This window comes from Camelus ferus, chromosome 10, assembly GCF_009834535.1.
Source record: "Camelus ferus isolate YT-003-E chromosome 10, BCGSAC_Cfer_1.0, whole genome shotgun sequence".
NCBI classification, from domain to species: domain Eukaryota; kingdom Metazoa; phylum Chordata; class Mammalia; order Artiodactyla; family Camelidae; genus Camelus; species Camelus ferus.
Window position 1 is genome coordinate 20,392,749 of NC_045705.1, and position 14,573 is coordinate 20,407,321.

At 38.9% G+C, this 14,573-nt stretch overlaps 1 protein-coding gene across 6 annotated transcripts in view; it reads left to right on the forward strand.

Annotated features, from left to right (window-relative positions):
• The first annotated feature begins 4,076 nt into the window (after window positions 1-4,076).
• HIPK3 (homeodomain interacting protein kinase 3) overlaps window positions 4,077-14,573 on the forward strand; it is an 80,610-nt gene continuing 70,113 nt past the window's right edge. For 4 of the 6 annotated variants that reach the window (XM_032488431.1, XM_032488435.1, XM_032488434.1 and 1 more), the window contains exon 1: window positions 4,077-4,209. The gene's annotated coding sequence lies outside the window, so the exon portion shown is untranslated. Of the gene's footprint in view, window positions 4,210-4,896; window positions 5,029-6,457; window positions 6,590-14,573 lie in introns of those variants that run through there. The other 2 variants (XM_032488432.1, XM_032488433.1) reach the window with 2 other exon arrangements.

The following is a 14,573-nucleotide window of genomic DNA, read 5'->3' on the forward strand; positions in this document are numbered from 1 at the left end:
AGTGGGAGGAAGACTGATCTCCTTTGGACGGAGTTATTTTTAGGTGCAGGGGTTGGGGAAAGACTTGAGACAGAGAGAGAGAGAGGTCTTGGATTTCATATCTGGGTCATCTTAAACAACTGTGACTATTTGTTGTCTGAGTTTATGGAGGGTTTCATAGTGCTTACATAGACAATTCATTTGTTCATTTTATAAATATTAAGTTACTCTTGTATACCAGACAGTGATCTAGGCTCTGGGGACAAAACAGCCAGTAAAAGAGATAAAAATTCCTGCCCTCAGGAAGCTTACTTTCTGGGTGGGGGTGGGAGAGTGGGGAGAGGAGTGCTGAGGACAGAAAATCTATAAAATAGCATCTTAGAAGGTGGTAAGCTTAACCTAAGGAGAAAGATAAAGATAAAAATGGGGAGTTTATGTGTGTGGATAGGTGGTTATTGCTGAGGAAGGCTTTACTGAGGAGGTAAATTTAACTAAAAGGAGGTGGGTGGATACTTAGGGAATGTTTCAGGCACAGAGGGTGATTCAGGTAACTGAGGAGGTAGAGTGGCTGGAGTCTCTGAGAAACTGGATGGAGTGAGGAGGCAGGGAGTGAGAGATGCGCCCCTTGTGGGCCTTATAGACATAGGATCTTATAGACCATTTTAGGTCTACTGGAAGGCTTTTAGCTTTTACTCTGAATGAGATTGGGAGGGAAATTTGAAAAATACAGGAAAGTGAAAAGAAGGAAAATAGATGGTTTTCACACCCAAAGCCAGTGGCTTCTTTGATTATGTTGTGCCCCTCCTTAAATCCTTCAACAGCTTCCTTCGCTGATAGAATAAAATCCTAAATCCCAGTCTGGACCTTGCTTCCTCTGCCCTCATCTGCTTCTGATTTATTCTCTGACTAAAAACTATCAGTTTCTCAAATTTCTTCTATCACATTTTTTTCTATATGAGTTTTGTATAAACCTTACCTTCTGCCCTGAAGTGTTCTGCCTTTGTTTGGGCTAATTCCTACACACCCTTTAGATCTCAACTTTAATTCACTCATTCAACCTGTATAGTTGCCACAGCCCTGGTCTTAGAAAGTCCTTATGATTGGCTTAATGCTCGTCTGTCACCAACTTGAAATTCTTAATAGTTTTGAACAAGGGGGCCCATACCTGTCCGTCTCTGGGCCTCTTTATCATCCACTATGCACCACTGCCTCAGCGCTGAGGATACAGTGGAGGGCAAAAAAGATGTGCTCTCTAATTTTGCAGAGTTTTCATATGAGTGGTAGAGGTGAACATTAATCAACCAGCCAGAAAATAAACATAAACATGGCAACTGAGAAAAATGCTACAAAGGGAAGATAGTTGGGAATTTGGCTTAGTCACAGAAGACAGAAGATTCTTCCCTAAGGAAGTGAGTGTTTAGTTGAGTCTTGGGGGTTGAGAAATGAACCAGGTTTTCCATGGCTTCCCCACTCTCACATTTGGTTAGGGCCTCCTGTCTGGCCCTTCATTGCACCCTGTACATCTCTCTTTCTTTTAAAAAAAATGCTTATTATTATTACTAATTATTTGTATAATAGTAAACTTTCTAGAGAGAATATGAGCTCACAGGGTGTCTCACTTTTCACTGCTGTGGTCTCAGATCACAGCATAGTGCCTAATACATAGGATTTAAGCAATATTTTTGAATGAGAAGATTATTAAAATTTTTGGCTAGCATCTTTTTATGCATAAACTGTTTTCAAATACAATTTAGTAGTCTGCATTTAAAAAAAACATTATGAGAAATTTTCCTTTTTAAATTACAAACTTTATCATAAACTGGCTAGATCAGGGGCTTTGAAGAATTATCTGGACGTTGGTGTTAAAAGAATGGATCAGAGAGGGAAAAGATTGGAGGTAAAGAGATTAAGTAGGAGACAATAGGTATGAAGTGGAAGAGGACTTGCACTAATAGTGTTCACTTACGTATTTAGCTACATTTACTAAGGACTTACTATAAATCAGGTAGTATATTAGGCACAATACAATGGTTTAAAAAGAAATAAAACGACTGGATCCCTCCTGGAACTTACAATGTAGTGAGTACCAATGCCAGGGATAGAAAGGAAAGAAATCCTCCTTTTCAGCTTCCTTCATAGATGCAGCAGTGCTGTAATAGGGAGAATTGAAGCCTCCTATTAGAGAAATCTTTTGCAAAAATTCTGAAAATTTGAAGTTCTAGTGGAATCTTTTCCTTGTTTCAGAGATAGATTTTTCATTATTGTAACTTTCTCCTTTGAGTCATATTTTTATCCTTTTTTGGTTAACTACTGCTTTAAAAAAAATCAAAAGTAACTAAATACTAAGTAAAATGGAATGGCTAATATGCTGCTATCTCTCTGAGAGACAGTCAGTGTTTTGTTTTTCTATTTTGGAAAGCTTTGCAACTGGTTATCCTCCCTAACTTGAAGAAAACCACTGTCACTCGAAATTGTCATTTACAACTGCCTCTGGGCATACACTCCTTTTCGCTTTTAGACGTATCCTTCAAAATATTCTTCTCCCAGTTTGAAAAGCAGCAGGAGTCAATGCGTAGAATTAAATATGCAGCAATTTGCCACTCCCTATGCCCTGCCTCAGTTACTGCAATAGAAAATGTCTGAGGATAAATACATCTGTGGTAGATTCAGTGCTCCTGGTGAAGATTATGAAGGGAACAAAGAGAGGGCACTTCCATTCCTCAGAGAAAAGGGTTTCCAAAACGGTTACACATTAATTCAGGACAAAAAGAAACAGAGGAAACGAATATTTTAAAAGATTAACTTTGAATGATAAATACTTAGGTCAGTTGTTTCTTAAGGAAAAGGAGCGACGGAGTGCAGACCAGGGCTTGGCTGTATAACCTTGGACAGGTAACCTAAGCGTCTTTGAATCCCTGCCCTACCATAAGAGTTTGGACCAAGGATCTCTGGTTCTTTCACCTCTAAAATTCTACAGTTCTATGATTCCGTTGTTTGAGATGGGCCATTCTGTTGATTTCCTACTTTCCAGGAGAGAGGTAACTCGTCTCTGGGAGTGGAAGTGACTATCTTGATGGAGAATTATCAAAGCAGAGGTGGGTGAGCTTCATATTTACGGGGGTTGGGGCCGTAGAGATGCTCTTGGAAAATTTCCACGAGGGTCGTTTCTTCATTCTTTAACCTGATGTTACAATTCTCCTGACTCTTCGGGATGGAGGAGCGGGAAGGACCAATTTTAGACTGGGATTGTTCACTTAACTAAGCATTTCTCCTTTCCTATTAGACCTTAAAAACAAACAGCCAAGAAACAGATCCTAAAGGGCTGGAAGGGGAAAATACGATTACAGGATCTCGAAAGGCCTGTGAGATCCTGCTTCCGCATTTTCATTCTTTCTTTGGGGGTTAGGATCTTTTTTTAAGTACATATTTTTGGCGGAGTGGGCCTTGAGTGAAGCTCAGAACAGTAGAGGGGGGCCGACAGGGGCTGCTTTTGCGGGAGGGTTGGCGTGAGGGAGCTTCGGGCCGGACCCAAGCCGGCCGCCAGGCGGGCTGGAAGCTACTAGGGCGCGGCTGCGGGCGGGCGGGCCCCGGGGAGGGGCTTCGCCGAGGCGCCGCGGCCCGAGCGGAGCGGGGCCGCCCGGGCTCGGCGCGCTAAGCTGCCGGGCGGGCGGTGGCGCTGCGGAGGCGGCGACCGAGGCCGGCGGGCGCGGAGGAGGGGCCCGAGACTGGGGCGGCCGGCGGCAGCCGCCTCCGTGACGACTGCCGGCAGCGCGGCGACCTGAGGAGACCGAGCCGCGGGCCCCGCCGTCGCTGCCGCTCCCGGCTGTCTTCCATCTCCTCCTGTCTCCGCGGCGGCGTCAGGAATGGGCCCCAATCGCCGCGGGCCCCGCACCCCGCGCCGCCCGTAGGCCCCAGCAGTCGGAGGCCGGCCACCCCTCGCCCTAGCCGAGCCGTCCCCACCCCAAATCCCCGGGAAGGAAGATGAGGGAGACGGGCCCGGCGCTCAGCAGCCAGAGCAGCAGCAGCAGCGGTCGGGGGAGGGTGTTTCGCCGTTTCCTCTCAGCCGCCAGGACAAGATGGCAGCGGCCGCGGAGAGGGGCTGAGCCCGGGCTGGGTGGTGCCGCCTGCTGAAGCGCCTGGCTCCCTGTCCCCGGCACGGCCCCGCACCCACCCCGGACATGCTCAGGGCTGCGGCCGCCCGAAGAGGGGAGAGCGCAGGCCTCTAGGAAGGTAAGGGAATACGGCGAGGGGCGCCCCCACCCCGAGGCGGGAGGACCGGCTCCATTGGCCGCGCTTGCGGGCGGGGGGCCAGCCGGCTCCTCCCCCGGACCCCCGCGGGGCTCGACGCCCACCGGAGCGGCCCGCACCCGTAGCGCGTCCTGCCCCCACCAACCGCATCCCCTGCGCGCTCGTGCTCCGCGTTTCCGCGGCTGCCCCCGCGGGCTGGCGGGTCCAGGCGTCCCCCCCGAGGCCGGGCGCCCAGGCCGGAGGCCGCCGGACGCGGAGGCCGCGCGTGGTTCCTGCGCGGGTGGCGCAGCCTCCGGGAAGCCGTGCTTGGGCTGGGCCGGGCCGGGCGGCCCCCGCCGCCCCCTGCCAGGATTGCGCAACGGCTCTTCCCAGCAACCGAAGTTTTGTTTAGTCCCATAAGGGGCCTCTTTCCTCACCGCCGTCACTACGGAGACCTCTTGTCTTTCATGAAGGGGAACAAACACAAACACACGCACGCACGCCACTCGAGCGTCCCGGCCGATGGCTGCGTCCGTGGCTTTGTGGCCCAGTCCCCAGCGTCGCCGAACGGCGGGTTTGGAGGGTGTCAGCTCTGGGGACGTGAGTGCGTGTGATTGTTGGGGAGGAGAAATGTGATCCGCCGCTCCGCGTCCCCCGCCGCGGCTGGAGGAAGGCGTGGCGGCCTCGCGGCGGGTCTGTTGCCGGCTTCTCTCGTTACGGTGGCGGCCGCCGCCTCCCTTCGCGGTGCTGGGAGAACTCGGGAAAGACTTGGGATGAGAATGTCTGTTTTCCTGTCGGGAGGGAGACGGCTGTTTTAAAATGGTATGTAGCTCTCGGCGAAGCCTGTTGTTTCCCAATCTTATCTCTCTGCTTGAGGAATTGCGCTAAAGGGTGTGTGCGTAAATTACCTTGGACCTGTTTCAGAGCAGTCATAACACGTTAAGTCCTTGAACCGTGTTTTCACAACCTCTTGCTGCCCTGTTAGAATTTATTTTTCCACCTGTCAGTTCGCTGCTTCTAATTAAGAGGAGCCTCTGTTAGCAACAGTGAAGTTTTTCAGGTTATCGTCCAGTTTACAGGAAAGCTCATGGTTGGTTGGTTCAATTGTCAACTTTGTTTGCTGTCTCTCTGGTATAGGGCCAGAAAAGTTAGCTGCTAAACCAGCCTGTGCTTGTATTATGTATACCTTCTAGTAGTTTGGAGATAGGCTGATGTCCCCCCCCCCTTTTTTTTCTGTTTTAGGTATTTGCTTGTTAGCTGTAGCTTCTGAGGGATTTATATTCAAACCATTTCAGTTTATTTCCGAGTTTTAATTGCTAGGCGTTTTAAAATTTTAAGAGGTTCTCTTTTTAATCAAATTTTTGATGAAAACTTTTGAGCAGAATCGGTGAGGTTTGCTTGTTACTACCCAACTAGAAACATTTTAATTCTGCATTCTCATTTAATTTTTCAGAAGCTAGGCAAGCCTCACCATATGTTTGATAAGTCTCGATTCTGCTTATGCTTGCAAGTGCAGTGCTAATTTTATACAATGAGCCATGATAAGATTTTGATAGCTCATGATTAAACTTGTATTTAAGTAAACAATATGACTGGCCTTTTTTTTTTAGAAAAACATAGTTTTTATAGTTTTGTTGGTTGCCTTATGCTTTCATGTTACGTAAGAGTAATTGAAAGGTAACCAACCAAATAAAGTACTTTTAAATCAACAGGGTATTTATTTCTTGTATATTTATGGGCACATTTATAAAGTATAGGGAACTCTTCATGAAATACAACGTTCAATCTGAAGTTTTTTTTTTTCTTTTTGAAACTTGTTTTTAATTTGTCTTAAGATAAATGTATGCTGATATATTTGAGATTTTGGACATTCCACTGTGTGTGTGTATGGGTGTTTTTTTTTTGTATTTATGGGAAAATTGAATAATTTAATTTGTTCCTTTTTTTTAATTCTAGGAAATGTATTAAATTTTTTGTTGTTTGTTTTTTTGTTGAGAGCCTAGCCTTAGGTTAAAACTATGTTTTAGAAGGGTAAAATGATCTTGAAATCTAGAACAGAACCAGCCATTAAATGTTTCAGATTTATATTTGGACACTGCTGACTACAGTAGCTAAACATACATATTAGGCAAGCAGATCATAACATGGTGAGCCAGTCTTAGTTTATTGTCATAATACCTTTTCCATTGAACTTGTCATTATCTGGCTTATAAACCAGTGATTGGCTTCTGGGCATGGAGTTTTAGAGTCACATAAAAGTGGATGTTTTTTATGAGATAATTCTTCTTGTAAACATGTTTGAAAAGAAGCTTCAGATCATACTATTTTAATTTTTTGGATGTTCTGTCATGGGGTACCATAAAAGAAGGTGCAAATTACAGAGGTAGGTTGCTGTAGCTAAGCATGGCAGGGCACATAAGTATTTGTTGAATGCAAGGTATTGAAAGCCTTCCCCTCCCCCCCTTAAAATAGCAACAGCTGTCAAGTGAACTTTTTGATTGAACTTTTGTTTTAAGTATGAACTTTTGTTTTAAGTATTTGGTATATGAACACTGAAGGCATATAGATGGAAGGGAGGAAGGGGAAAATGTAAATTTCAGAAGGCTAAAAATACTGTTTCCCAAGCCTGTTTCACATCCATTGAATGGAATACCTGTTTGCATGCTATTTTCTGTTTGAATATTAGAATGATTTACTCTGGTAACTTTTGAAGTTAACTTTCTTAATATGCTGTTCTGACTGCAGCAGTTCATTGAGGGTGATAATACGGTAGATTAGAATTGCATTATTGGTGGTTAGTTAATTCAAAGACTTAAAATATAACCCTCCAAAGTTATTTTTGCCTTTTATTAAAGGACACAGAATAACTTGCTATATGATTATATTGTTGCTGCCAAAAGAAATCTTCATGTAAAATTTCTGAGTTTGCAGCTGTCCTAATTTCCTAGTATCTGAAGTTGAGACTCCCGATATGGTATATTTAACTTGGAAGTTACTTTCAAAGACAAACTCCTAGAACTTTGTTAAAATGGAGGAATCTATCAAGTATAGTTTTTTTCTTTAAAGATCTTCCCCACCCTTCACTTGCTGAAAGCTCTGTGGTGGGTAACCCTTTCTTTATGATATAAATGTAAGTCTAAAGAAAGTATTTTAAATGTCCTTACTGGCTTTGGATTCAACTGCTAAAAAAATACATATGTTGTCTAGTACCTTTAAACACTTAACAGAAGTTGAATAGGAATATAGTTTTGGAGTAGAAGTTTTCAATCAGTGGAGGTTTTCAGGATGGCCAAGGCATTTACGTGGCCAACTTAAGGAAATACAGTCCACTTCTTTTGGTTGACTTGGTATAATTAAGAGTGGTTCGGGGAAGAACAATTTAATGTTAGTGTGCTGCTTCTGTAGCTTTTTCACAGCTGTTCTTTTGGACTTTATCTTAATCACTGTTAGGACTTTATCTTAATCACTGGTAGAGCAGATATTTAGACAATATATATTATACATTTTACCTACATGTTTGTTAAATTAGGCCTTGACTGATTTAGCAGATCTGTCTGTTCTCAGTTGATACTTGGGCCATACGTCACTATACAAAGACAGCATGTTACCTAGATTCTGAAGCACACGACTGTTAGGCTAGGGACTTAGAGCCTCTGCTCTTACTGCTTGTGTGGAAATTAAAAGAACTAGATGAGTATTGGAAATACTATATTCATTAAACTGATTTACTTTGTCTTTTACATTTAGTAGTTAATGCCAAGTCAATACTTTAGAAAGCTGCCTTTTTTTTTTTTCTAACAGAAAAGTCTTTGAGATGAAACAAGCCAAGGCTAATATTTTTTTACCTTAAATGTTAAAATTTTGACCCAAACAATTTCTCTAATTTTCTAAGAGAGAATTTTTCCTTCCTGAGGAAGACTGAGTGGGAAGAAAGGTAGTGGGGCAGGTGAAGTTGAGAAAGTGGGGCCGTAGTCGGGGCGGGGGGTGGGAGGGGGAGGGTGGTGAGAGGTTGGTTTAATTGAATTTGGGAGACTTAGAAATCTGTTTTGAGTTAAATGTTCAAGTTGCTAGAGACCAGAATTCACTTAGTTACAAAGTCAATGAAATATTGTGGTAGCTTGGAGGAAAGGTTAAGAATACACTGTGGCACCTGCTGAATGATCAGTCTTGTGAAAGAATATCTTTATCATCCTTGACCAGCTTTTAAATCCCTCCCCTGACTTATTTTCCTTAATGTAGAACTTAGGGAAGATAAACTTCCTATATAATAAAAAATAATCTTATATTACAGGCCTAACTTGAAATGAGTGTGAAGAGCACAGAACATATTATTGCTATTAAGATGAGTTTGATTTATAAGAATAATTTTTTAGTTTTTGGAGACACTTAAAAATAAAACTGAGGCACCTAATACATGAATCTAGTATTACTGACTAAAACGGAATACTGAATTAAAATCCAGACTTCTGTCACACAGTCCATTTTTACCTTCTGAGATAATCATCATGTAGAGATTACATTTCCAGATACACTTTTTCATGTTGCATTTTCTTTGCTGTTTTGTCTTTTTTTTTTTTTAAACAAAGCATACACATAAAAGAAGTGGGGATTTAGAGAAGAAGAATAAAGGGAAATATAGCACTCTGCTTCTTTGAGTTGTACTTTTTCCTTTAGGTAGGGATCTAAATTGTGAAAGTCCAGTTTTTCCACTGTAACTCTTGGTCACATTGAAAATAAAAGATTGCCAAGGGCAGGCATATAAATTCTTTTTTATTTTGTGTAATTATTAATTCTCAGTTAACTTTTCTAATTGAAAAAATTATTTAGACTTGATAGATACTGAAATAATCAGATCAACAGAATGAGTCACTCCCCCTTTAAAATTTTGTAGCCATTTATTATAAATTATGTTTGATTACATGTGGCTTACCAAGAAAATTGTCTTTACTATTTGATAGAAAATATAGAACTTGGCTACATTTGACTGGCCAGTTATTACATTATAGAAATTTTGAAAAAGTATTTGACTTACTAAAAACATTTCTGTTAACTTCAAATCTTCACTTTCTTCTATTTTGTTGCATATTCATAAATTAAACAAAATGTTTTACAGTTTAAAAAAAACAAAATAGTAAACTTTGAAACATTTGCAGAAAATAATCTGCTTAGAAAATATTTCCTCCTCTATAAAGCAGTCATTTTAAAGGCCTAAAAATTTCATTTGTATATATTTTGACTGTGTGTTATCTGTTTAATAATACAAGAGTCTTTTAGGTTTGGTAAACTATACCACTTTAGATATATAATGCTACAGTCTTAAATAGTTAATAAGTTAGATGGACTGATAACATATTGAGAATTGAACCTGACTTTCTACAGACATTTCTTCTAAAGTATAATTAAATACTTCTGAAGGCTTTACATATGTACTTTATTACAACTTCTGTTAAGATTAAATAAGGTATAGTGACAAAATCACAATGAAACTTACAAGTTATGTTTTAGGTAGCCTGTAGCTATGATGCTATGCTTCACTATGTTCTCAAAACAAAACAAACATGTTTTGGGCTAACTGGTAATCAGTTTCAGTGGCGACAGTACAATTATCTCTACAGTATATTAGTTGTAGTTTTGTATTTTAAGTTAGATAAGAATAGTATTGGGTTCAAAAATATTAGACTTTCAATCTGGCTAGTATGCTTTAAAATTTTTTTTTGTAGCTGGATCAGAGGCTCTGACCACAAATAAATTTTATTATGGCAGGTGAGACAATGATAAAATATGTGTATGAAAGCTATTTTGTTTAGTTGATGTTTGAGTGTCCACTGAGTACAGGGTACTGTGCTATGAATGAAGAGAGTAGGGCATGATCCATGCTTTGAGCAAGTAGATTCTATGAATTTTATTTTTCTGATAAGCTTTTCATCAAGTCTAACCAGTTTAATAGTCTCATTGCCTTATAGAGACATACTGTATGTTAATTTAAATCAAGGAAGTGGGGGAGGGTATAGTTCAGTGGTAGATTACTTGCTTAACATGCACGAGGTACTGGGTTCAATCCTCAGTACCTCCACTAAAAAAGTAATAAACAAACAAACAAACCTAATACCTCCCCCCCAAAGAAAAAATTAAAAAAAAAATCAAGGAAGAGGTCACTTCTCAGTTACAGTTAATGTAGTTCTTTTGTTCTCTCATGGTTTTTCTTTCTGGACATGCACAGTTCTTTCATTGCCTGAGAAAATGGGAATAGGTTTGCCTTTTCTAAGTATATTATTGCCTTCTCATTTTGGAATACATAGCTCTCCAAACCTCATTCTTATGCTACCTGTGGAAAGAAAATAGAAAGGGAAAACAGGGTATAGCTAGAATTCCATTTTACGATACTTTGAAGAATATTAAAATTATAGCTATAACTTATTTTGAAACCGCTGTACAGAAGGATTATTATTTGTTTTCTTAATTTATGTAAATCAAGTCTGTTTAACTTGGGGTCCTTAAAACAGTCATGCAAAGGTCAAGTATTGTATTGCTCCTATTATAATTGTATATATGATATATTCTTAATGAAATTTGACAATTTACTAACATTTTGATGTTTTATACATGTGTATTTAAAATTGAATTCTGCATAGAAACTTCTTAGGGTGTTAGGAACTATAACATGATTGGTTTGCCAATAGCTTTGAGTAGAAAATAGTTGGAATATTTGCCTTGTGAGTTGCCCGAAGTCTAGTGTGACATTGCTGAAAGTATTTCTAGTGGCTACTCTATAACTTGGAAAATCTCTTTAAAGTATCTCATGTCTCAAGATATATCTAGTTGGAAATTGTTTCCAATTAATTTGATTGAAAGAAAATGAAATACCTCAGTTTATAACCTATTAAAAGGTAACTTAATACACTACATTTTGGGGAACAAATAATGTCTAAGCTATTCCTTAAGGGACAGGTCAGAGACCAATTCTTAAAGACTTTTACATCCCCTAAAGTACCTAATAGACATTGGGAAATCAAATTTTATTATTATTACAAAACTAATCACATACAGACATTCTATACTCTACCTATATCCTTTAACCAAAGAATGACATCTTATTGAGTAGCTTGACAGGTACCTGACCAAGCCCCTGTGAATATGTTGTATACACAGTTGATTTCTCAAAACCCTCCTTCCCCTCACCTCTTTAATTCTAGTAAATGAGTCTGTTTCTTACATAGAGGTCAACAGGCCATGAACTTCCTCCAGATTTCCAACCCTCTACCTCTGAGCATAACTTGTACAAGGACACACTTTGTGTTTTCATGACTCTCAAGAAAAGAAGTATCTCCTTCCCTCCAAGGTTACTTCCTCTTCTCTATTGTGGATTTCACCCTGAATTGTGTTTTTCAGCGTCCTGAACCTGTCCAATGGCTTAAGTTTCCTCCTTTTTCTTGGACCTTTGTCTTCAGCCTTTTAAAGTCGTCAGATATCTGGGATCCTTAGATAGCAGCCATCTTTGTAATTGTGCCTCCTCAAGCCTGTGGGCCTGTCTTCCCTACTCTCTTTCTTCCACACTTCTTAAATGTGTACTTTAACCTCTATTTGAATTTCTCTTCACTAGTTGCCCGTTGGCACGATAGCCCGATTTATGCTACTCTAGTGAAATTACTCCCACCAAGCACTCCAGTAGTTTTCTTTTATTCATAGTTTGTATATTCTTCCAGATGATTGCATCCCTTGAACTGTCTGTTGAACTGCACACTTTCCCCCTACAGATAGCTCGAACAATTGATTATGCTAGTTACAAATTTGTTCCTTTTTCTGCATTTCCTCTTTGGTATCCTTACTCATTTCTATTGTGGTTTTTATGTTTGAAACTCTAAATCTTAAACTGTTTGTTTCTAGCAACCTATGATTTGCACATATGGTAAAATACTATACTGCTGTTCAAAATAATAGTGAAGATGTCCTATAAGAGAACAAATTGACACCATTATATATGTATATGATTGTAAACATATAACAAAACATACATTAGAATGACTTGAAGGAAATAGGTTCTTTTTCCTGAATATTTTGTAATTTAATAATTCAAAATTGATTGCTGTACTGAAATTCCACCTCTTCCTGGAGTGAACAATGTATATCTTTTCATGTTTTTAAGGCAAAATATGTTAAATTTCACAGTAGTCTTGTCTACTCATTCTAGCAGTCTGATTTCAGGTAGTGACAATGGCTTAGTCTTTGAATTTGAAAAGTTTCTATGAATAAATAACATTTTAAGTGTTAACATTGTTATAAAATGACCATTTTGGCATATTCATATATAATTAATATGTTGTTATTATTTTATGTCTGAGATTCTATCTAGATTCTTAATGCAATTGCTTAAAAAATAGCATGAGGTCGGTTTTGGCCAATAAGAACTTTTTAGTTATTATCTGAGAATAAATTTCTCATCAGTAAACGGTAACTACTTTGTGGCCATTTTCAAATGATTTAGCATGTTTTTCTTTATTTTATGCCATTGGATCAATAGCCTTAATTTTGAACTTGAAATGTGTTAGATATTACCCGAAATCTGAATTAAACTTTCTTAATCATCTTTTTATCTTTTTATATACTGATGGCATTAAAAAAAACTCTTTAACCAGGTAAATCTGAGTAAGTTTTTCTTGTCATTGTAATTCTGATAGGTATAATTGTATAATATCATGTATGACAGTACAGCCTTTTAAACACTAATATTAATTTTTTTTAGTGTCTCTTTGGGGCTTGTAGTAGAAGAAATATTAATGTGACCCTTGCTAAGTGCATGTAAATCTGCAGTTTTAGTTCACAGCTTATTACATGCAACCCAACAATGTGTCACTGTAAAAAGTTAATGCTTAGAGATAGAGCCAAACAGAAGCAATTCTAATAGATTTCTAAGAATTCAGTGTCCTTTCTTTGAGAGTACTCTTGAGAAGCTGGTTTTTTCCCTCTGTCTTTATGAATTACCTTGTTCTTCAGTTTTTTCTGCCTTTTTTAAGGATATCTGTTGTAAATCTCTGCCCTGTCTTCTTCCTCAAATTTGTCATGAGAATAAGAATGAGATCTTTATTTTTCTTAACATTCTCATTTCTGTCCCTTCTGTTGTTTCTCACTTGATACTATAGGGAGTTTACTGAAGCACAGGATTTCCTGATGCTATTGTGAAAGACCATCCGCATTTCACAAGATGTTATATGACATTTGGTGGGGAGAGTGTAGCTCAAGTGGTAGAGCGCATGTTTAGCATACACGAAGTCTGGGGTTCAATCCCCAGCACCTCCTCTAAAAATAAATAAGTAAACCTAATTACCCCCCCAAATAATAAAATAAAAAATGAAATAATTTTAAAAATCTTTCATAAAAAATGTATATGACATTTAAAATGTGAAACTTTAAAAAAAATTTCTGCATTAAAAAGATTTTTATATTCCACTAAATTCCTAAAAAAAGGACATTTATACAAAGTGGCATATCTAGCAACCAAAATACGAATAGAGAGGACATAGCTGTAGAGGAAAAAAAGCCCCAGCTTTGAACTTAGCAGTATAGGTCTCATCAGGACCCTATGGGGGCTTAACATAATTTGGAAAGAATGAGTCGTTGACTTTTGTTCCAGTTTATTTTTTTTCAAGCCCTAAAATGTCTTCCATATAGAGTTTTCAAAACTTAAAGTACTATAATCAATCTTATGCAGCTGTAAATATTTGTCTCGTCAGCTCTTAGAAATTCAAAACAGTTATTAGTGTGTTGGGGGGCAGTTACTGTTCTCACTTCACTGGTGTTTAGACTTTTAATTCTTGTAGTATATATTACTCGAGTGATAATTCTCTTTCCGTTATGACTGTAGAATGCTGTACTAGTGGAAATACAAAAGGAGAATCTTTAAGTTGTTTATTTAGCATAGCCCATAATTTAGAAAAGTTTCGGAGAACTTGACATTTGATTCCATAAATGTTCATTTAGAACTTTGAATTATTATCTTTTTTTTAAATTGAAGTATAGTCAATTTACAATGTTGTGTTAATTTCTGGTGTATGGCTTAGTGATTTATTTATACATATATATATTCCTTTTCATATTCTTTTTCAATATAGGCCATTATAAGGTCTTGAATATAGTTCCCTGTGCTATACAGTAGGACCTTGTTGTTTATCTGTTTTATATATAGTAGTTAGTATCTACAAGTCCTGAACTGCCAGCTTATTCCTCTCCACTCCTATTCCCCCCCCGGTAACCATAAATTTGTTTTCTATGTCTGTGAATCTATTTCTGTTTTGTAAATAAGTTTATTTGTGTCTTTTTTTTTTTTTTAAAGATTCCACATATAAGTGATGTCATATGGTATTTTCCATCTG